Below are 25,169 nucleotides of genomic sequence, written 5' to 3'. Positions count from 1 at the left end.
CCAGTGAACGTGGTTGAAAATTTAGTCCTCTTATATTTAGAATTACTCTACTTGGATAAATTATTGAGTCTTTTTTAAAAAAAAAAACAGTTTTATTGAGATAGTCATATATCATAACATTTGCCCTTTGAAAATGTACAATTTGTTCGTTTTCAGAACATTCCCCCAAACTGTGCAATCATTACCGCTGTTTAATTTTAGAACATTTTCACCACCCTAAGTGAACCCCATACCCATTAGCAATCACTCCCAATTCCCTATTCTCCCCAGCCCCTGGCAATCACTCATGTACTACAGTCTGTGGATTTGCCTATCCTGGACATTTTGTATAATTGGAATTATACACTCTATAGCCTTTTGTGGCTGGCTTCATTTAGCATCATGTTTTCAGGGTCCACCCATATGGTACCATGAATCAGTATTTCATTTCTTTTTGTTGCCAAATAATATTTTATTGAATGGATGTCAACTACATTTTCTTTATCTGTGGTTATCCTTTATTTTTGTTTAGTTATGAATTTTACAGTGTTGGCTTTATCCAGTAGTTTAGGGCCATATAAATGATATTACTCAAAGAGAAGAAAGCAATTTGTTATAAGGTAAAATAACCATAGAGCTATCATATGTGTATCTACTCATTCATGTTACATAAACTAAATTTTTTTTAATTGTATAATGTTGCCTACCTGTAAGTCATTGACAAGACAGTGGTCTCAGCCTGGTGAAAATTTAATCCGCTGAGTTACCTTTTGAATCTGGTAACTGAGATAGCATCTGCAGAGAGCAATCAATGTCCTCCCAAGACTAACTTTTCCTACAAAATTGGTATTACCTGAAACTCATTACTATAACCTGTGAGTCACATTGGCTTCTAGATGTTTAAAATGCATCTCTTGCGAGTTTTACCCACGAACATCACAATTTAGTGGTATGGAGGACTCCTAGGCTCAGTTTTTCATCTCTGTTTTAGAGGCTTTATCTGCCTGTTCTGAAGAAGGAGCCCGAGCTAATGTACCTGCAGTGTTTGCAATTATTGTTCCCCACAAAGTGGAGGTAACTTTGGGGAGGAAAGTTGCTGACAGAGCCTAACAACTCTCTTAGGGGGTCCCTTGCTTCTAAGCCAGACGTCAGTATAAGGGGCTCAGGAACAAAACGGGGACGCCTGGAAATTAATATTCTCCTGACTGCCTGTCCGAAACATTTGGGCTATAGCCAGAAGAAAAGAAGGGGTACAAACCTAAAGATCTGAACTCCTGTTGAACGTGGGCTGAGCCAGCGCAGTCTACCAGTGCAAGCGCTCGAAGCTTCTCCTATAAGCAGACACTTGAAATGTGTTCATCATGATCTTCTTCTCCACAGGAGTGAGCAGGCCACTATCAGCTCTTATGTACCTTGAGATATAAAACTCCTGTACCATGGCCATGAGCAGCATTTTAATTACACTTAACCATTGTAACAGCATTTTTTTTTTCATATTTTTTCAAGATGCTCATCTTCCCAGAATGGTACATTAAAGGGCTTTAAGTATATGTTAGCAAACAAAACACAAACAACTTCTTTAAAGAGTAAGAAAATTGAAATCGAAAACATAGCTTGTTCCTCTGTAAGTCATTGACCCCTTCATCGTCCCCGTCCTCCGTTATTGTGTCCTGTGAAGAAAAAAAATGTCATTATAAGTACAGATGAACCTGTGTAGGACTGTTTAAAGTTACCTGCAAGGAATTCAGAAGTTAAATAGGAAAAGGAATAGGCCAAGAAAGAGACCATGGTTCTGTTTTAAGTTCTACTTTATAAAATCAACTCTGTGCAGAGGGCTTCACACTGTGCATTTTATGTCCCGTTTCTTTCTGTCTTTTTGAATTCTCGCTCCTGTCAGGTGTGATGGTTCCTTACAACTGCTGTGTCTGTAACCACTCTTCCCTTCTTTTCTAGTCTGCTTATTAGGATCATCTCTAAAGTAAAAGTAGTTCTCAGATTTTTGAGTTTCAGCTTTCCTGTTGTATATTGCTTTAGGGAATAGATTCTGACATTTATTTTTATTTTGTTACCTTTCAAATTCTTAAATAGTTCTCAAGTATTTATGGCAGCAGAGTAAATGAAGTGTAACTGTATCTGTTTTTCTTAAGTAAAGTTACATTTAAAAATTCCATCATCATAAGGTCAAGCATAGCTGTTTCATTTCTAGGTATTTATTAATGATGTGCTTTTCAAGATGTGCAGGCTTTCAGATATGCCTGATTAACTGCAGGGGAGTGACTGTGAAGGTTACTGATGCGCCCATAACCCCCCGGGGGTCTCCATGAATGAGAGGTCATGTTAGCAGCCCTCCCCCAGTCCACCGCTGTGCCTGGCATTTCTGGAAGAGAGAGGATTGGCCCTTTATCCATCATCATTCCAATGCCATTTGTTTTAAAATAACGCCATTTCTTTCCAGAGCTGGGTTGTTGGGGTGTGGGGGGAAGGTTCTTCGTCCTGTGTGTCAGGCAGGTTTCCTATAACACTGGACCTCACTGGACTCTAAATTTGTCCTTGTTTGTCTTCCCGCTGGTCTGTGAACTCCTTATGGGGAGGGTACCCCCACACTCCTGGCACTCAGAAGATACTCAGTAAATATTTGTTGAGCAAACATTCTTCCTCAGGATGTTAACTTGCTGGTCCTCAGTGATGCCTTTGGCTTGCATTTAAAGTTAGAAGCTTCTTTTTGGCTTTACAGGTTGTGTTTTTTAATCCTATTTTTAATTGTTTTAATCAAAAAGAATCTACCAGTTTTGAGGGAATTCCTTTAAATAGATGCATGCCGATCGCCTCTGACAAATGAGTGGTGAACACGTGAGCTTACTGTGCCGTTGCCTGTTCTCAAACACTGTAGGTGCCTCTGGTTGACACTTAAGACTTAAAATAAAAAATATACCAATAATTTTGGCAAAGCTGATATGTTTGTGTTCAATAGATGTGATATTGTTCATTTATTTATTTTTGACATTTTATGGTACCTTTTTTTCTTTCCCAGGGACACTTCAAATTGCATAATTTTCATACAGACAGGATAAAAAGAGAACAGTTCTTTTATATCATGTTCTGTGTATCTTCTTCAAGTTATTGATGAAATGTGTAGTATTTGGTTGCACTCTATTTGGGAAAGCTAGACTGAAATAAGAACTCCCCATGTGGTTTTTAAAAAGGTATATAAATATAGTAAATTGTCAGAAGAACCTAAAGTTTTTGTTAGAGAAAATTAATATGATCATGGCAAGATTTCCCAGAATTTTTTTTAAAGAAAATATATTTGGTAAGTTTTAATTCCCTTCTGTATAATAACAGAAGATCTTTATCAATATAATTTTATTCTGGTCCATCTATATTGTACTTGCTTTACTGATTGAGTTATTTCCAGGCTTCTGTTACTTTGTGCTAATGAGTTGTCAACAGTTGATAAGACAAAGCTGTTTGGAATGCTTTTCAGATGATCAGAATCTTATAATCAATCAAAGAGCCATGTTGCTTGCACAGAGAGGATAGAAATGTGCATATTCCAGACTGCAGCTTTTATGGATGGATATTTGATATTCCTGTTTGGACTGCTTGGCTAAACATTCCCACTTCCTGAGGGAGAGAGGGTGCTACTGTGGACTCTAGTCTTGTCTGCAATAATTAAACATATGTTCATAGAAAAAGAGAAAGCAACTGCGGTGACTGAGTTGGTTTGGATGACTTTGGGGGTTGCCTTGCCCTAATTCTGATTTTCTGCTTTTGGCTTGCTTATTCAGAAGTTATAATTCCTTTACAAAGGGGACTGAGGGAGTTTTGATGCCCAAGGATATGTTCTTCTCTGCTCATGTAATTTTTAAAGCAATGCTTCCAGAGAAACATATGCTGTTTTAGTGACACATCCAGGAGCGGTAGGTCAAGGAATGAGGTCTCTAGCATTTACCTAATGAGAGGGGGGGCCCCCATTTGTCAGTGGGGATAACTGGTTATGTGCCTGGCATTATTGTTACAAGATAACAGTCATTAATGTAGCATAAACTGTGATACAGTTGGCATATTATTTGATAGTAGGTAAATAGTTTTCTAACGGAGGTGAGGTAGTCTTAAAATAATGGTCAAAAAATCACAGCACGATTAAAAAACCCTCTGTTGGGTTAGGAGCAGGGCAATATTTATAAGGTACATTTATTTTTTTAAAAGTATTTATTTATTTATTTTTGGCTACACTGGGTCTTCATTGCTGCCCATGGGCTTCCTCTGGTTGTGGAGAGCAGGGGGCTCCTCTCTTGTTGCACTGTGTGGGCTTCTCATTGGGGTGGCTTTTCTTGTTGCAGAGCACAGGGGCTTCAATAGTTGTGGTGCATGGGCTCAGTAGTCACAGCTCCCAGGCTCTAGAGTGCAGGCTCAGTGGTTGTGACATGGGCTTAGTGGCTCTATGGCATGTGGGATCTCTTGGAGCAGGGATCAAACCCATGTCCCCTGCACTGGCAGGCGGATTCTCAACCATTGGACCACCAGGGAAGCCCTGTAAGATACACTTTTACAATACTATAGATACCTTACTTCCAAAAAAAAAAAATCTACGTTCTATTTCATCAACCATTTACAGGGCAGCAACCTATAATTACATATCACAATAGAGACATTTGAAAAAGTTTATAAACAATCTTTCTTGTGCTTGGTATTATTCAGGACATTGACATATTTTTGATTTTGTAATGTGGAGCATGCAGTTGACAACCCAAGATTTTGTAATTATCCTGCTATCAATGAGCGCTTTTTATCCCCCCAGGGAATTCTTAGAATTAAATTTGTTGTTCGCTCCTGTCTTAAGGTCTTCCATGTTTTCTGTTTTGCAGTCTTTGTCATGATATTCTGAAATAAGTGTCTTCACTTTGTACTGTGGTTTATTAAAGATATTGCATTTTTCCAGGGGGATAAAATGTCAAAAAAATTCCATTACCATGTACAGTGAAAAACAATAAAATTCCTTGGCATTTCTCTTGGTGAGATTTACGTTTCTAATTAGTGCTACAGGAGATGCTTCTTTCTCACTGCTGAAATGTTTTGTCTAAAGATAAGAAAGAAACACAAATAATTTCAACTGCAAAATCAATTCTTATTTCCAGACTCCGTGTTGGCATCGCCCCTTTCGTACTGACATGGTGGTCTAGTTTGTGTCAGGGCCTTTTAGAATTACAGTGTTAACACAGTGTCACCCTGCCATGTGCTAACATCTAATTCTCTCATTGTGTAAATGGTGTGCACAGTCAGCTACTTAGAAAGGAGTGAAGGAGACAGTGATGTTATTAATCAGAATCACAGAAAAATCATTCATAAATCATGTATTTATGTGGGTGTCTAGGTGTGTGTTCATGAGAGCATGTAAGCAAGCCTTTAGAATGGTTTCTGTCTTAGTTGACATAAAATTTTACTTGTCCTTGGATTACAAATCTCAGTCGTGATCATTCCTAATTCTCTTCTCCCATTCCCCTCATGGCCAGTTGGTTCTTGGGTGGTGGTAGTTCTGTGTTCTAACTACACCTTTCTTTCTCTGTATTCCTAGTCTTTGCCATTCATTCTTTGCACTTAAAAATTTTCAACTCGATTAATACAGTATCTTCTTAATTCATCTCTTTAAACCTGGTCTCCCCCTTTTTAAATCTATTTTTTTTTCTTAACAACTACCCCATTTATAGTAGCATTTATTAACTGATAATCCAAAATAATGCAGAGAATATAACGTACCTAATAAACTATGAGTCAAAAGCTGTTGTTGGTTGTATGTTTGGATATAATTAGATGAGATCAGGTGTGGTACTTCTTTCTAGTCACATGGTATCTGAAGAAACACATGCTATTCTGATAATGTAGGGTTTATGATATGAATGATGAATGCATACATTATACCTTACATTTAGATATAAGATTTGGAATTTCTAATTTGATCATTTTTACAAACATTTGGTTCTTCCCAAAATACATCACTTAAAATGTTGTTTGTTAGAATTGTGTGCTTTGTGCATAATTAATTAGTTTTAAATTAAATGGTATAAAACTGATTATACAAGTATTCATAATTTATACATGGGTATCACTCATTGTTTAAAAGCAACTAATCTCTCATAATTAAACTTTTCTTAAAGTTTTTTTTATGATGACACAGTGATTGGAATAATTCTTCAAGGGGATAATATGATTATATATTACTGTGGAAGCATTTCCTGAATTAGGTAAATAATTGTGTGAAACATTACCCTACAGGGTCAGATTTCAACTCTTCAGCCCAGCCCTAATCAACCTGGACTTTGGCAGCTTTAAAGCCTTTGCAGTCACGCTTTTGATGTTGCAGCCACAGTTGACTACAGCTGACCCTTGCACAGCTTGGGTTTTTGAAATTTGTGGATTGACTTATACACAAATATTTTTCAATAGTAAATCCTACAGTTCTACACAGTCTGTCGTTGGTTGAATCTGCAGATATGGAAGAACTGCAGATACAAAGGGCTGCCAGTAAATTATATGCAGATTAATTTCCATGTTGCTCAAGGGTCAACTGTACTTGCCTTTGCTGTGAAATTTCTCCCAGAACCTATTTGTAATTTGGAAAGCAGAAGTAGAGCCTGAGAGACCGTAGTAAGCAATGTTGTGTGTGTGTGTGTCGCACACTTCTGGTAGTTTTCACATTGTTCCATAAGATTGGGTTGCAGAATGGAAAGGAAGCAGTATTCAGGCAGAAAGCCTCAAACCGATGGAATAAATTTGCGTCTGTACCCCTCCTGGTTCCCAGACTGAGGTCATGATAACAGTGATTGGTTACTGTGCCCTGGCTGCCATAACAAATCATTACACACTGGGCTGCTTAAACAACAGAACTCTTTTTTTTTCTTTCTCATAGTTCTGGAGGCTAGAAGTCCTAGATGCAGGTCCATCAGGATAGGTTTCTAGTGAGGGCTCTCTTCCTGGCTTGCAGACAGCCAACTTCTCACTGTATCCTCACATGGCCTTTTCTGGATGTGTGTGTGCAGAGAGAGTGAGAGAAAGTTCTTCAGTGTCTCTTCTTCTAAGGACATGCCCATCAGATCAAGGCTCCATCTATATGACCTCTTTCAACCTTAATTCCTTCCTGAGAGATACCATCCCTCATAGCCACACTGGAGAGGAGAGCTTCAGCACAGGAATTGTGGATGGGTGCACACACAGTCAGTCTGCAGTAGTGTTTCAGAATGTGGGCCTTTACATTTCTAGAATTCATGGCATACATAGAATTTTTCTAGAATTTTGACTATCTGATTCAATTTGGAAGTTATTCATAACAGTATGCTTAACACTGTACTGTGCTTCTGTCATTACATACTCCTAATATGTGTTTTCATATGTTATTCCTAACATATAAACTGATAGAATACTTGGCTTAAGTTGCATCTTCAAATATAATGTATATAGTCACATAACATAAATTGATTTGGATTTTATTTGAAGCCTTTGGTAAAAATAGCTGTGGTGACTGCACATAACCCTCAAGGCATCAATATGAAGGTATGCAATTACGGTTATGACATGGCCATTTCTTAATACAACATTTTATTCTGTCAAGCTTTCTTTCTCCATTCTTCCAAATAATTGAACAAAAGAGGTAATTTAGGTGATTTCAGCTTTACCAAGATCTTGGTATAATTTATTCCAGAAATACTGAGCACTCTATAAACATTTCAGTCCAGGAGTAGGAGCAGAAATGGATATAAAATTATATTGTATTTGAGTCTTTCTAAGTATCCTATGCAGGTGAAAATCTTTCGGGAGAAATACACGTTTAACTGGGGTATTGTATTTAATTTTTTTCTAGGTGGTGTTTTTCTCCTTATCTCCTCATTTCATTGCTTGTGCTCTTAATTGCCACATGCTTAAATGATTTTAGTTTTGCTTCCATGTTTTGAACTTGACAACATAATTCAAATGCAAAACAGTTGATATGCTGACATGGGGACTTCTTTTTATAGTTGATTTGTTTTCAGAGGAATAAAAATCATGACATTTTGTTAAGACAGGTTTTCTAAAAGCTACAGTGCATAATTCCTTAGACGAAGTCCTAGTTCATTCAGGACAATTAAGGACTATTTATCCTACCTCCTGAATGTCTTATACAGAATCACATTGATAATTTTCTGAAATTCAGATGATTTCTATTAACATTTTTTTAAAAGTTAGTTAAGTCCTGCTTTAGGTGCTGTGCAACGCTTGTATTTGGGCTCTGTTCTCTCTTCAGTTTGTTGGTGACTGTCTTCTGGCCAGGTTCAGGGGACTCACGTGTGTGAGTAGACCTCTCCCAAGTGTTTATTAGTCAAATAAGAGAACATCAGAGAAAAGAAAACAAGTGTGGACATCGAGAAGTTAATCAAATACCTATGAAGCATGTCCTTCTTTGCTATGTAAAATCCAGGGGTTTTGTGGAACCTTTAAGACATATTCTCATTCCAATAACATTTATTAGGCATATGCTATGTTCTTGAGATCATGAAAGCTGCTGAATTAATAGATGAGTAAAATGAAGTTCCTTCTTTTGAAGATTTAACAACGTGATTCCAAACATTCTTCTCTGAATCATTCAATTATATCTTTTAACCTCTCCTCTGTGGAGGATGTCTTCAGCCTAGAACATAATGGGTTTTTATTTTTTATTAAAAAAATTAAATTTAGGAATTTCTAAATTCTTTATAAAATACATGATATTCCAGCCTATCAAGAAGTATTGTCTTTCCATCACAAATATAAGCTCATCAAAGATAGGAACATGCATCTACGTATCCATTAATTTATTTTACCTGGAGCTGAGATACCATGCTTAATGCAGCATGTCAAGCAGATTAATGAGTAGGGGCTTGATGAGTAAAAGAATACCTAATTGTTTTTTTTTAGTCATTTACTTTTATTAGGCCCAAGAATAAGGACTTGACATGAATTATCTTTTTAAACAGATGGGTGATAGATACTATACTTCCCATTTTACAGATAGGGAAGCTAAGGCAGATGAGGTTAAGTAACTTGAGATAGTTCATTTAGCTAACAGGTGACAAGTCTGGAGTTTGATGTCTGATTCAAATTGTACTTAATCTCTTAAAATATTTGTTTCCAGAACCTAAAAACACTTTGTTTTTAAAGTATTGTTTGTATGAGTGTATCAAGTAAATACTCCCCCCACCCCAGCTCCCACTCCCTTGGCACTCCCTCCCACTCTCTGGCTAACTGTTGCTGGTCTATATATGTGTATAAAATTCACTGAGATTTAAGTCAAGCCTGTAGATAGTGTGTTGAGACTCTCAATTCAGAGCCTATTTGTAAACACAGTTGAAAGATTTTTAAAAATTCCATTTCCATAACCCAGATTTGGAAGCTTCAAAGCCTTTCCCAAACCTGACCTGTTATGCTTGTCCAACATGAAGGGGGAGGGTGGGTGATCTTTAGTGAAGACTGGGGCTTGTGGGTAGCAGCCAGATGTATTTGCATTGTAGCTCTTTACTGTTTCATCTAGAAGGTGATGTCACATGGGGGGTACATGCTTTGGATAATGGAAAAACCATGGCCTCCACAGGACTCTTACTGTTGTGCTGTTGAAGTTGGACTTATAGATTGTTTCTGGGGGGAATTGTTTCGCTGTGGCCGAAGCATATTGCTAATAAAAGACAGTTTTAGAAAGTGGCAGTCACTATTTTTATGAAATAACTGAAGGAAAATAGATGAGACTGACTAAACCATGGGGATGGAGGAGGCTGTTATTAACATTATTCTTTTTTAAGATATGCATCTAGGGAAAGAAAAGAAGGTACAAATGAATAGATGAGTATGGTCGGGACTAGCATTACTGCATTCTTTAGAACATTTTCTCAGTCAGATAAACTTTACTGTTATTGGGAATCTATGTCATGACCACTTATCCATCCTCTCTCATTGCTTCCATCCATTGTATTTCCACTGGGAGGTATAAAAACACCACTCATTCCTTTTTACTTTTATTGCTCATTTTTACAAAAGACAAATGTAAAATTTCCGTCTAGAGCACTTTCTCCATCAGATCACTGCAGATAGCCCAAATTGATAATTTCATTCCTCTCTAACCAGTCTGTGTGAAATACAATTTGTGCAATGATAATTTTTCAATTTGTTGCTTAATTTGCGTTTGTTGAAGGTGACCTACTGATTGCTAGATATAGAAAAATACCACGCATGAAGATTTGTTGGAATACATTGTGGCTAGTGCGATAGTCAATGGCTCAAATCCTGAATTCTGAAGTTTTAGGATTATCAGAGATCACTTTGGAATCACCCTGCATCTTCATGCCAAGAAGGAAAGTGCTGAATCAGGTACACAGAAAACACCATTTGACAGGCCAGAATTCTACCCCTGAACCACCAACGCTAGAAAGTACTATTTGGAATTACTTAGAATAGTTTTTATTGCCCATTTCTTTTACTTGTCCTTAAAATTGAAAGTATGAACTTGGTTTTTAAAATTAGGATCTATTTTATTGTTTTTAAGCACCATCCTTTTGAGTCAAGCCACTGAAAACTTTTGGTTTTCAAAATTTTATAAATTATTTTGTTGGGTACAGTGGCACGTTCTTTTTTATCTTTATTTTTTATTAATGTATTTATTTTTAATTGAAAAATAACTGCTTTACAAAATTGTGTTGGCTTCTTCCATGCATCAACGTGAATCAGCCATAGGTATACATATGTCCCCTCCCTCTTAAACCTCCCGCCTCCACTTCCCTCCCCATCCCACCCGTCTAGGTTGTCACAGATCACTCCGTTTGAGCCTATGTGCATCATACAGCAAATTCTCACTGGCTATCTATTTTACCTATGGTAATGTGAATGTTTCCTTGCTGTGGAATGTCTCAATGTGTCCCTCGCTCTCCTTCATTCTTACCTCCTTTTTTTCCTTTGAGAGGGATGACATATTGTGAAATAATGTCTGCAGAATTTTGAGTAGGAGCATCTGATTATCTAAATTTTAAACCTAGTCTTTTCCTTACCCAATTTTCTACCACCTGGTGACCCAGGGCACTTCCAGCCTTTTTTAGAAGTGCTTCTTGTGGTAAGAGAGTAACAGAATTCCTAATTCCTAGACTCTGAGGAGTTAAAGGTACACGCTCAGTCGTGTCTGACTCTTTGCAACCCCGTGGACTATAACCTGCTGGGCTTTGCTGTCTGTGGAATTTTCCAGGCAAGAATACTGGAGTGGGTAGCCATTAGACCCCTTGGTAAAATCAGGACTAGTTTACACAAAGGGCCATTTGCTGTGGTCATTACTCTCCCAGCTTTTAGCCATGCTTTTGAGAATTTATTTGAAAGCAAGCCTCCTTAAAAGAAGGGCATTCAGAGCAGCATTACGATGCAATCTAAGATGTGAATGAAGTTTAACTCAGAACAATAACATTTTGTTCCTGTTAAGGACTTTGTAGATCATATCATCTTAAGCTTTTATTTTACAAATCAATAAACTAAGGCTTAGAGAAGATGAATTGTCCACTGTAATAGAACTAGTAAATATGTGACTCATCTTAAAACTTAGAAGAGGACGATCATTTCAGAATTTGAGAAGAATGTGCAAAAAGCCCAGTAAAGGACAGACTACAAAAAAAAAAAAAAAAAAGAAGAATATAAATCTTCTGTTCCAAGGTACTATTAGAAAGGACATGTCTTTCAATCGATTTTCCTGAAGTGATGTGTTTTCATTGATCCAGTCTCCCTCTATTACCTGGTTTTATTTGCCTCCAATAGTACATATTTTGGCAGGAGATTGGGGTGCAAGAGAGAATGTTCTGTAATTTATACTTCAGGTGGTTATCTGGTGTTCTTGATTCTGGACTCATTGGCTTTTAGTTACCACCAAGACTTTACCCAAAGGAGGAGTCTGAGAAGAACAAGGGAAAGGGTTGTGACTGCCTTCCACTCCTGCCTTTGTGGGTTGACATAGAGAGCCAGTGAGCTCAGTAAGACACGGTGCCATGGATCATTTTATTGAACATGCTTACTCCTGTTATTCTTTAGAATGTCTGTAATATAAGTAATTTGTGAAGCAAGGGTGAATAGATTTGCCTGCAGACAATTTGATGCACACAGGGCATCCAGCCTCTATTTTCTCTTTTCCTTTTAGACTCTTGCAGGCTGCTCTGTTTCTTCATTCACATCATGGTAATATATTTAATTTATGTTTACTTATTAAATTTTCCTCTCTTCTCTATAAAAAATGAATAGAAATATTTAAAGATAATCAAAATAAAATTGAGTGGCCTGAGAAGTCCAGTGGGCAAATGGAACATTGTCAACTAATGTGAACTTACAGTAAAAATCTAGTTTTCATTTATTGATTCTTTTTTTGAGCATTAATAACTCATTTGACTTTTCTTTATTAATGGATCTTTAGTATATCAATATAGTATGAAATATATGTAATGATTATTTCATGGATTAAATGAAGTTAAACCCAGTAAAATTTGAATCTGTCAAAGATTTTTTTGTAATGAATGCCTGATCTGTTGTTTGATTCTTCACTTGTAATAGTATTGATCTCTGACTTTTCCACTGTTTGCTGCTGCTGCTGCTAAGTCGCTTCAGTCGTGTCCGACTCTGTGCGACCCCATAGACGACAGGCCATCAGGCTCCACCGTCCCTGGGATTCTCCAGGCAAGAACACTGGAGTGGGTTGCCATTTCCTTCTCCAATGCATCCACTGTTTAGGGGTTATCATATAGATTCAAATTTTAAAATAGATTTGAAAGCCTATTATGACAACTGCATATTGATGATTATAATAAATCCTTTGTGAGTAAAAATTTTCAGATTGTTTTTCTCAGGTTTTGAAAGTACTTTTAATTTGTATTTATTTATGCTTCCCTGATAGCTCAGTTGATAAAGAGTCTGCCTGCAGTGTGAAACCTGGGTTTGATCCCTGGGTTGGGAAGATCCCCTGGAGAAGGGGATGGCTACCCACTCCAGTTGGAGAAGGCAATGGCACCCCACTCCAGTACTCTTGCCTGGAAAATCCCATGGATGGAGGAGCCTGGTGGGCTGCAGTTCATGGGATCGCTAAGAGTCGGACACAACCGAGTGACTTCACTTTAACTTTTCACTTTCATGCATTGGAGAAGGAAATGGCAACCCACTCCAGTGTTCTTGCCTGAAGAATCCCAGGGACGGGGGAGCCTGGTGGGCTGCCGTCTGTGGGGTCGCACAGAGTCAGACACGACTGAAGTGACTTAGCAGTAGCAGTAGCACCCACTCCAGTATTCTGGTTTGGATAATTCCAATGGATTGTATAGTCCATGGGGTCACGAAGAGTCAGACACGACTGAGTGACTTTCACTTTCATAGCATAGATATTTATACAAGCTAGTATATAGGTTTGCATGGGTGTCATGGAATCCCCAAATATGTGGTTAATCAAATAAAACTTCATTTCTCACATTACAGTCTGAAGGTGGGCAGTCCCAGGAATGATGGGATAGCTTTGTTATATCAGGATATGCAAGGAGCCAGGGTCCTTTTGTCTTATTGCTCTTTTGTCCCTAGGATTGAGTCCCCATCACCGTGGTCTAACATGACTTGCCACCAAATCCATGTTCCAAGCAGCAGGTAGAAGAAGAGGTAGACACAGTCCCTCTGTAGATACATTTTAAGCATTGAGTGCATCCATTTTCCTCATGTCCCATTGACCAGATATATATTTACAGTTAGCAGAATGGGAAACAGGAGCATGTACTCTGTTGCAGGAAGCATGTTCCCAGCTAAAATGTGGGAGTCTTAGCTGTCGGGAAAGGTAATTTGGAGGGAACAACTATCAGCCTTTGTTGTATCTATTTTTAATCAAATCTCCTGCTTAGACTTGGTTTAGTTAAGTACATGTTGTAACTTGTGACATTTGAAAAAATTACCTATATATTTGACTTTATGCAGATATTAACATATATTTTCAATTCTGACTCTAGACAGCCTGTTGTGAACTTCACTCTTGTCCTCTGCCCCCTGCCTCCAGAGCCCAAATCACATGTCATATACCACCTCCTCAGTGAAGAGTTCTTTAGCTTTAATTCATCATTTTATCCTTGTTGTTTATTTATAACATTAATACATCTATGCCTTTGTCGTAGTAGCTAATAAACTCTCAAATTTTCTCTTGTTATAACAGGACTGCAGTTTCCTTAATGGTAGAATTTATGTCCCATTGATCCTTCTCTTCCCTATCAGTTCAGTTCAGTTCAGTCGCTCAGTCATGTCCGACTCTTTGCGACCCCATGAATCGCAGCACACCAGGCCTCCCTGTCCATCACCAACTCCTGGAGTTCACTCAGACTCACGTCCATCGAGTCAGTGATGCCATCCAGCCATCTCATCCTCTGTCGTCCCCTTCTCCTCCTGCCCCCAATCACTCCCAGCATCAGAGTCTTTTCCAATGAGTCAACTCTTCGCATGAGGTGGCCAAAGTACTGGAGTTTCAGCTTTAGCATCATTCCTTCCAAAGAAATCCCAGGGCTGATCTCCTTCAGAATGGACTGGTTGGATCTCCTTGCAGTCCAAGGGACTCTCAAGAGTCTTCTCCAACACCACAGTTCAAAAGGATCAATTCTTCAGCGCTCAGCTTTCTTCACAGTCCAACTCTCACATCCATACATGACCACTGTGCCCTTCATATAATAGACTCATGGTATTTTCTGAATGGAAATTTGAATTGTAGCTCTATTTCCATTTCCAACGAAATGTGTTATCCTGGATAAGTCACTCAGTCTTTTTTGTTTTCTTTTTTTGTCTTTTCTCTCCAGTGAAATAGGCAAACTTATGGATCTTTATGTGTATTGTAGGGCTGAAATAAGGATAAAATAATTTTTTAAATGTACCGTCAATCATATGTTTGATTTGTGAGATTTCATACCCTAGTGCATTAGTAGCACTTTGAAAAAATTAATCAAGATGGAATGGGTTATCAAGTAAATTTGTATTTGACCATATTTCACAGTAATATTTTGGCACACCAGTGTTAAAAGATTTATATTTCACTAAGAAGTATATAATATTATTGAATGGGCTTCCAAGGTGGCTCTAGTGCTACAGAATGTAACAGTATTATTAAATAATACTGCCTGCATGCAGTATTATTTAATACATAAGTTTTAATCTAAAAGTTCATGAGAAGTTAGCAAAGCGATTCTAATCAGTTTGTGTTCTTAAACTCAGATTCAGTGATTAGATTTAAAACCAGTTACCTGATGAAGCAAAGCCCGAATTGTTTTTAGTATGATGCCTGCCAGTGACTAATTTTGGGATTCCAGGATCAAGGATTTTCCCAGTTTACAACACACCAGTGGGTAGATTGTTTTTCATTAAGTGAAATGCTTTGAGGACAATCTTATTTGTAACTAAAGAGGTGTATTTCTGTATCTTGCTCTCAAATTGGACCACCTGGGCCACTTCAATGTTTTGAATGTACAATATAGATGTAGTATTTCTTCTGCTTTTCCACTCTCCAAATTTATATGTTAACATGTCATATCCTGACAGTACCTCCTGCTAATTATCTAATTGGTATGTTTTGGGGAAAAAAAAGATGTGTCTCAGAGTCCTGTATATTTGTACTATCATCCTAATTTTGTTTGGAATTTAAGATGTTTCACATATGCAAAATGAAATTTTGGAGAAGAGACTTTAGTAAACATAACCACTCTGCTATCTCTGAGGAGGTCTGCATTTAAGTATGTGGGAATTATTAATTCCTAGGAAAAATCTACATCATTATTTGTATGCTTCTGTCATTAAGGATCTTATAGCTTGGCTTGGTTAGTGTTTACTGAACGTTCCTATTTCACTAGGAGTTTTTTCACTATACTGAAGTATTTCTACTGTCCGTAAACTAAATACTATAGGATAGAATATATTTTACTTTTGAGTGGTGATCTTTTTTCCAATATTCTTGTAAATTACATATATGCTAACACCTTAGCTTCTGTTTGTTATTATCATCACTGCCACCCTCATAGCTATTCATCTTTTAAGATGTGGATCACCTCCTCTGGAAACTTTCCGCTCGATTTCCAGGCAGAAATATGGTCCCTTCTTTTATATTACAAGAGAGGTTTTTAAATGTAACTTTATCACAGTTCTTTTAGTTTATATGTCTTTCTCTCAACTAAGCTATGTCTTGAATTCCAAGACAGCTAGTGACATATCTTACTCATATGTTTGCATATCCTGTACAGTCCTTAGATCATGACAGACATCTCAATGGATATTTATTTTCTTGAACGTATATTGCTTATAGACATTGTTATCTTACATCTGTAAATGGGATGGTTTGAGAAGACTCTTATACTTACTGTACTTGCAGACCCACAGATTATGCATAAGAGGGGCAATATATCATATACAAGGACTTAAAATTTTAGGAGGAAAAGCATTATATTTTGCTAAGCACCAAGAGGCAGAGAAGGCAATGGCATCCCACTCCAGTACTTTTGCCTGGAAAATCCCATGGATGGAGGAGCCTGGTGGGCTGCAGTCCATGGGGTTGCTATGAGTCGGACACGACTGAGCGACTTCACTTTCACTTTTCACTTTCCTGCATTGGAGAAGGAAATGGCAACCCACTCCAGTGTTCTTGCCTGGAGAATCCCAGGGACGAGGGAGCCTGTTGGGCTGCCGTCTATGGGGTCGCACAGAGTCAGACACGACTGAAGCGACTTAGCAGCAGCAGCAGCAGCAGCAGCAAGCACCAAGAGGACTGTATGTCTGAGCTAAGCAACCAAGGGATCTGTTGCTTTCAGTGTACTATTTTCTGAGTCCTTCGTGTAGGTGATCCATTCCACATTTTCTTTATGCGAGACATGTCATATTTTATGAGATACAGTGAAGTTAGTGGACAGTGTCCAGAAAAACATAATGAGTGTCATGTTTGGTATAAATCTCAGGTCCAAGCCTGTCTACGACGTTTCTGGGTATTTCACATCAATGGAATAATTGACTTGAGAACCAAAGTATATACTGAGTGGGTAGAGGAAATAGTACACCAGATGGATATCACCACATTTTTTTAATTTTAGTAACTGGCAAGGATGGGATGTGTCTGGACAGTATGAAATGGAGATTAGAAAACAGAATTTTATTAATTTCAAATGGAATTATATATAATGAGCATCTTACAGGTAGCCATTTGTTTGATTCAAATCATTTAGGCTAAGCACATAGAAAATAACACTGCGGTGATTTAACCCATTTTTAAATTTTATTTTAGACACACTCTGGAGATAGAGAAACTTAGTAAAATATTGTACTGGCATTGAAAGTTTTAGTTTTAAGTATTGGTTTAGGAGAGAAAGGGGCAAGTGAAAAGGAAATAGTCTTAAATCTTGTAATAGAAGTCTCAAGAAGATAAAAATAGTAGATTATCTGTTTAAACTTTGAAAACTTTATATAATGTCAGTTTCTACAAAAGCCTATTTATTCATTAAGAAGTGAGAAGGAAAATTGGTATTTTTAAAGTTAGTTTGTTCTTGTTCTTTAACATATAATACCTCTTGGGGCTCACTGATCATTTCTTTTAATAATTGCTACCATTAAAGTTGTTGTTCATTCAAAGGCTGCTGGCTGTGTCTACATAGTGAGCAAATATAGCCAGTATAGACCTCCTGCATCAGTAGAGTCTGGTAATGCAGTCAAGGCAGTGGTAGGTAGGATTACAAAAGTGGTGGGTGACCACACAGTGGGATTCAGGAGGAAGAAGCTACCTTGGTAATACCAAACAAAGCCTCAGTGGTTCATACGGCATTGCTTTCCCACCTCCTGAAAAAGTCAAGATATCTCGTTGTTGTTTTGTTTTGTAAATACTGGAAGAGCTTGATCCTGTATACCAAGTTTAGAAGACTAGCCTTGGAAACCAATATTGTGTTTTCTCTTTCCCCTTCAGGACAAAGTATGTTCCGTTTGGGACCGCCTCAACCACCTTACCAGGCAGCACCAGGTCTTCATACACTCTCAGTTTCCCTTCTACTGTGGAAAAGATCTTTCCTTGAATGTTAATATTTTCACCTTGAGAAGGCAACATATGTGTTTAGGAGGGGTTAAGCAGCTGTTCATAAATGTGACGTAGGAGAAGAGTGGTTTGTGGGAGTTTTACTATATATACACATATATAATATTTTCCAGTCTGGTTTCAGACCCCGGCATGGCTTGGAGACAGCGTTGGTGTGTATGAAGGATCTTCCTCGAATGAAGGATTTGGGACAACTTTCCATGATGATTATATTAGAGCCTCAGCTGCTTTCGTGTTGGTCATGAGGTGATGCTGAACCGAATGCTTGAACTAGCAGGAGTGGCTGGGATTGCGTTGGAGTGGTTCCGTTCATTCCTTCCGGGTAGGTACCAGATAGTGATGTTGGGTGAAAACGGACATCGAGGGTCCCCCGTATGGAACCCCGTCGTCGTCACTCATTCCCTGGTTCATGTTTAGTGGGTTTAAGGAGACACTGGCCACCTGGAGGCCAGGCAGTGATTTGAATGACTGTGAAGAAGGTTACGAGGGTGGTTCCCAGTTCGGTGTCGCTTACCTACGTTCTCTCTGTTTTGTCTGTGTGACAGTGAAGACTAGAATCTAAACTGAGAAAGCGTGACTTGTTGGAAAGAGAAAATTTGGGAGGCCCCGTTGTGCTTTCTGGTTTCTCTGTCTGAATTACAGTTTGTGTAAACTGTGGCCATATTTTGACTCCAAATTCATCTACACACAAAAATCCCATTGTAACATCAGATAGAAATATTTTATTTTCCTTTCTGGTATATATCTGGAGCCTTCTTCCCTGTGAACACTGACTGCATCTCCATGATCCTTCTTGCTGAAGTTGTAGTCTCTACTTGTTCACCCTTTCGCTTGGGGCTCTTTTAAGCAGTCTGCCTATATTAATAAATATTGTTGCGGGTGATGGCTGACTTTTCCCAGTGAATGTTTTCCTTTACCTTCACTGAGAGCACTTCGTTTTTCTAACCCTGTTTTACTAAGAATCAAATTGGGTTGTACTTTTTAATAAATTCTGCCGCTCCTCATTAAACTGCTCAGGCATTTTGTTTTTAGAGAGAATATACTAGAGTTTCTTCAATTTTGAATATGTTCTTTAGAAACGTGGTGCTTCCTCTTGGCTGCTATTTATTTATGTAATATTATTTCAGTTATTTCCCTTTATGGTAATGAAAAGCTTGCTGAGTGTTGAACATGCATGAAGCTTATTAGGTCTAAGAGTAGATTATAGGTAAAGAACAGAAAAGAACAAACACGGATGTATGTGTCTGTGAATATCATTAGAACTGTCTGTTGATTGTCATTTTGGCAAAAGGGCAAGAAACAAACTTTTATGCAGTAACCGGTCAGTATTAGGCATTGAGCCAGGCAGTTTTTATCCTTTAGCTTATTTAATCCATACAGTAACATTGAGAAGTTGGGCGTTACTTCTTCATTTTACAGATGAGGAAATCGATGCTGAGAGAAGTTAGATATATTCCCTAACTTCACACAGTTATAAGTGGAAGCTCTGGTACTTGAGCCTGGGTTTGGCTGTCTCGAAATCTCAAACAGATTTCTATCACAGTCAAGTGTTAAGTCGCAGGCAAATGTTAGACTCGAAGAAGGAGTCCTGAAGGAAAATAAAAAAGAAGAAAAAGAGTGCCTATTAGAACAAACCAAGGAGGAAATGGGAGACCTAGGAATGCTCAGGCATAACATTTATTTTTAATATTTCCTGAGTTTTCTTAAAACTCACTTAACAAGTCAGGTGACAAAAGGAGCAATTTTGTGATCATCAAATGTTTACCATTTACAGGATGGAGAGGTTTAGAATTTCAAATTTTATCTCTTTGGATGTTTTTTCGTTCTCTGTTTAGAAATAGAAGTAATGATTCCCCACTTTGGACTCTAGGAAATAGAAGAGTCAGTGCATGGAAGCCAGTCAGGTAGTTAGTACTTACCTGGGGAGGGACAGCAGTTCAAAACCAGTACCAGGTGTTTACTGTTTATAAAAGTTTATTTTTTCCTTTTAATGTGTTTGTGAGCTTTTCTGTGTGGAACCTCAGCTTCCTGTTGCCTTTCATGTATAACATCGTGCTTATACATGACCAAAGATGTGGTGATTGTGTTTTGCTTAAACAGTAATATATGTGGATTTCACTAAATACTTATTTACATCTTTGGATGAAGTTTGGATCAATATTATTAGTTTTCCTTTTTCTGTTGGTAGATGGATGCCTCCCACCATCCCAATAGATTTATTTTAGGCATAGCCAGAGAGATATTGTTTCTGTGCTTATAAACTAACATTTGGCAATAGAAAGGCACTATATTAAATATTAAGTTGTTACTGTTATCCTAACATGATATGCTCTTATTAATTATGTTAATGGTACCTTAGAAAACACCCCACTTTTCCAAAGAGGTAAAGCTCTTTAACTGTAATGATTTTCAACTTCAATGCTATGCTTTATCTACTAGCAGCTCATGAAGTAATGGTCATAATTGAATTCAACATCTTAAGATTTCCTGACTTAGCTTAAGTGAAATATTGATTTCATGAAATTAGGTGGCAGGTGCATCAAAGAACTATTGCCTGAAAGTTTAAGTGGGTATTTAAAGCCTCAAGAATATTAATTCAAACTAAATGAGTGGTTTGGAGTAGTTGTGCTTACTTAAATAAGATGTTTGCCACATGGCCAAAAGCCATCATATCCAAAATTTTATTTTTTAAAAAACATTGAAGAATGAAGGCAGAAGACCATTTATTGTTATGTAAACATAGATAGTTCTTTATATTTTCATAACTATTTAGTTACCATTTAGTTGATTAAACAGGGTTTCAGGTTTAAAATAATTTTTCTTGAATTGGCTCATGAATTCTTTTCCTTTCCACCCCACCCAATTGTATTTACATATTGTTCTCTCATTTTGTTGCTGGAGTTGTTGTCTGGAGAGTCTCTGTGTGCCTAGATGGAACATTGATATTACTATAAAATAATGTACAGGAAATCTTGTTTTGTCTAAAGATACGTTTCTTCCCCTGGGTCATCAAAATGCGCATTTTTCCTAAGGAAGATGTTTATTTCCATAAAACAGAGGTAATACATATATAACGTATTAGTAGCATTACTTTTGGAATTTATTAATAATGTATGTGAGTATAATTTTATAGTTTTCAACAAACATTAGTCTGAAACAGTATTATTTATTCTCTTTTTACATTTGCATTGATCCTAGCCATTGTTACTTTTATTTTACTCTTTTTCTCTGTTCGGGAGAGATTTAATTTGGGTTGCTTTTCTGCAGTCCCTACTCCCAGCTATGTCGCTCATGAATCATATTTCCCAGAGGGTGAAATTAAAACAAGAACTAGGTGTATTAAATTTCTTTTAGGCCTACTGCCAGATTCTTAGATGTATTTTTAGGTGTCGAATATTAAGTTTGGGGAAGGGAAAGATGCTTGAATTCACTAATCTTTGTATTTCTCCTTTCTCAAGTTTGTTTTTACTTTATAATTCTGTCTGAATTTTGTGGATGTATTTCATACTATCTGAAGTCATTATGGTGTTTGAATTTGATAACACTTAAATTTTTATAGCAGAAAGCTAAATTTATTAAATATCTTTTTATGGGAATACTTATAATCAAACCACACAACTGCTGCTGAACAAATTGCCTTGAGAATGCAAGTGGTCAAAGAAAGAAGAGGGGGAGGAAGGAAGGGAGAAGAAAACTAAGTTAAATTGACATTTGTCCTGTGGTATGATTGCCAGTCTTAACAGTAGTGGTTGGTGTAGTTATTTTTAGACATTTCCTTTATCAAACATTTAAAGGTAAAATTTTTCCCATAGCCAGCAAAACTCTGAGTTGAGTTCTTTTGACATTCTGCTGATCAAGGAATTTCCCATGAGTAGTACCAGAGTCTTCTGCAGAGAAGGGGTAGGAGGATGAATCAGAAATGAAGTAATGGACAAGGAAATGTTTATACATCTTAAAAGTGTTTATGGAACATATAATGTGTTAGCTATGTTTTATATTGAGGAAGAAACAGACATGATCGAAAATTTAAACATGAAAAGACATACCACTGAAAAAACAGAAAAATTCAGATTTAACATTTGAATTCACCTTTGAGACAGAAGAGGCTTTGCAGGTGGCGCTAGTGGTAAAGAACCCGCCTGACAGTGCAGGAGATATAAGAGATGCGGGTTCGATCCCTGGGTCAGGAAGATCCCCTGGAGGAGGGCATGGTAATCCACTCCAGTATTCTTGCCTGGAGAGTCCTGCAGACAGAGGAGCTTACCAGGCTACGGTCCATGGGGTTGCGGAGTTGGACATGACTGAAGTGACTTAGCACATACACACGTTGAGAGGAGAATGACTTTCTTTACAGAAGCTTTACAATAAACAAAGGAAAAGATGAACGTATGTGACTGCATCAAATTTTATGTGTTTGTATCCACTCCAGTGTTCTTGCCTGGAGAATCCCAGGGATGGGGGAGCCTGGTGGGCTGCCATCTATGGGGTCACACGGAGTCGGACACGACTGAAGTGACTTAGCAGCAGCAGCAATATATCAAAAAAACATTGTGACAATGGAGAAAATATTTTTAGTTAATATTTCTAGTTAATATAAGCTAGAGGTATTAATTAAAGAGATTATGAAAACAAAAAGAGGTGTTGACCTTAGAACATTGTGGTCAGAGGTCATGACCAGAGGAACTACAGTGCATAAAACCAGGGAATAAACAAATATGTAGATAAGATTTGATCTGCCTAGTAATCATAGAAATGCAAGGTAAAGTAGCCACTGGAGATTGTCTTTTGGTTTACCTAATAAATTAATCAGTACAAGCACTTCACCCTGACTCCAAATGATGCTTTTTGCTTTCTCACTCCTGGTGAGAGTATAAACTAAAACAACTCATTTGAAAAGCCAGTTGGCATTATTTGAAAAAGGTCGTTAGATAACATATATCTCCTGAAATAATAATGCCACTTATGCAAGCCTATCTTAAAATATTCTTGAATGTAAGGAAAAAAAAGTATATCATATACACTAAAATATTCAGATCAATTCTATTTCAATTATAAATGAAGAACATAATTTAAACACTCACCAGTAATATCAGTTGTTCGCAAACTTGACTGTGCAGTAAAATCATTTGGAAAAACATAAAAGAGAGTGCCAATGCTTTGGCTCTACCCAGAGATGTTTATTTAAGATGTTTGGAATTGCCTCAGAGTTTGCATTTAAAAAATTGCCCTAAAAATTTTAATGCACGGCTAGATTGAAAACCACTGGCTTGACACACATTGATAGAATATTTTTAACCACTTAATATATTTATTATGGCTGTATAGTAGTATGGACAGGGTATAATATAAAATAAAATGTGGTGATTGAACATTTAGGTAAATCATAACTTTAAAATAGCCTACCAGAAACATAGACTAGTAGAAAGTTTGTAAAATGCTCAGAGTTGTTATAAGGAGTTGAGATTTTTTAGTGATTTTTTTTCATCTTTTCTTCAGTTGACAGATATTTTAGTAATGTTCTTATATTACTTGTTAAAAGAAAAAAGCATATTTAAAAGAAAAGTCCCTGCTGGTGAGATCCTCTAGGTAATTTCCTACTCACAGGTTGTTTCTACCTGTGATTACAGAGATTTGTTCTGGCTTCTAAAATAATCATATCCTCAAGTTAGAGTTACGTTTCATATTATTATAATGAAATTCTTCATAGGATTATTTTTTCCTGTTTTTCATCTCAGAAATACCTTCTCATGTAGTCTTCTGACTTAGGAATGTAATAAGCTCCAGTCAGTCATTTTTCTCTTATCACTCCACATCTGTGCCTTTCAATTTTCACCTTTCCAAATACCATCTATAAGTGATGGCCCCCCAGTGTCTGTCTCTAACCCCAGCATTAACTCTGTGATGCGTGTGTGTATCTGAACTGCATATGCTTGCATACCTTGAAGTTAGTGAGTCCAGAACTAAATTTACCATATTTATCCTCAAACCATCTCTTTTATGTTACCAATTTTAATTAATAACACCACTGCTTACACCCAGCCCCTGAAGCAATTCTAACCCGCTTCTGCTTCCTCATCATACGCATCTAGTCAGTTTCTGTGCCCTCCTGATTTTTGTCCCCCACATTTCTTCTCATGTATCTCTTCTTAATTTTTTACTTTTTATTTTAATGGGGTATAGCCGATTAGCAAACAATGTTGTGATTGTTTCAGGTAAACGTTGAAGGGACTCGGCCATATATATACATGTATCCATTCTCCCCTCAAACTCCACACCCATCCAGGCTGCCACATAACATTTAGCGGAGTCCCCTGTGCTATAAGTATATCCTTGCTGGTTATACATTTTATATACAGCAGTGTGTAGATGTCCATCCCAAACTCCCAAACTATCCTTTCCTCCCAGTCTTCTCCTCAGCAACTGTAAGTTCATTCTCTTCTCGTGTATTTCTTGAGTCTTTCTTTACATCCCTTCCTTACCATCATTGTTTTGATGAAGCTCAGATTATCTTCCCTCAATCAAGGACGGCAGGCTCCTCACTGATGTGTCTTCTTGTAGATGTGTCTCATTATGGATCTGTCCTCATGTGTACAGCAGGACAAGGGCATTTCCTTCCTGAAAGTCCCTTGGGGCTCTCCATCATGTCCTGCATGGAGTCTAAACTCCTCGCCATAGAGTTTAAACTGAGGTATAAAAGTCATGCATGGGCTTCCCTGGTAGCTCACCTGATACAGAATCTACCTGCAATGCAGGAGACCCCAGTTCGATTCCTGGGTCAGAAAGATCCCCTGGGGAAGGGATAGGCTACCCACTGTACTATTCTTGGGTTTCCCATGTGGCTCAGTCAGTAAAGAATCTGCCTGCAATGCAAGAGACCTGGGTTCAATCCCTGATTTGGGAAGATCCCCTGGAGGAGGGCATGGCAACCTACATGGCAACCTACTCCAGTATTCTTGCCTGGAGAATCCCCAAGGACAGGGGAGCCTGGGAAGCTACAGTCCATGGAGTCACAAAGAGTTGGACATGACTGAGTACCTAAGCACACAAAAGTGTCATGCAGCTGGCATGGTGTGTACCTTGCCTTTGGAATCTGATCCCAGCC

At 37.7% G+C, this 25,169-nt stretch overlaps 1 protein-coding gene across 1 annotated transcript in view; it reads left to right on the top strand.

Annotated features, from left to right (window-relative positions):
- ASXL3 (ASXL transcriptional regulator 3) overlaps positions 1-25,169 on the top strand; it is a 196,229-nt gene that overhangs the window by 33,253 nt on the left and 137,807 nt on the right. The window lies entirely within an intron of this gene.

The sequence above is a fragment of the Bos mutus genome, chromosome 24 (assembly GCF_027580195.1).
Source record: "Bos mutus isolate GX-2022 chromosome 24, NWIPB_WYAK_1.1, whole genome shotgun sequence".
Classification (NCBI taxonomy): domain Eukaryota; kingdom Metazoa; phylum Chordata; class Mammalia; order Artiodactyla; family Bovidae; genus Bos; species Bos mutus.
The sequence above is the reverse complement of the archived record's forward strand: the minus strand, read 5'-3'. Positions and strand labels throughout refer to the sequence as shown.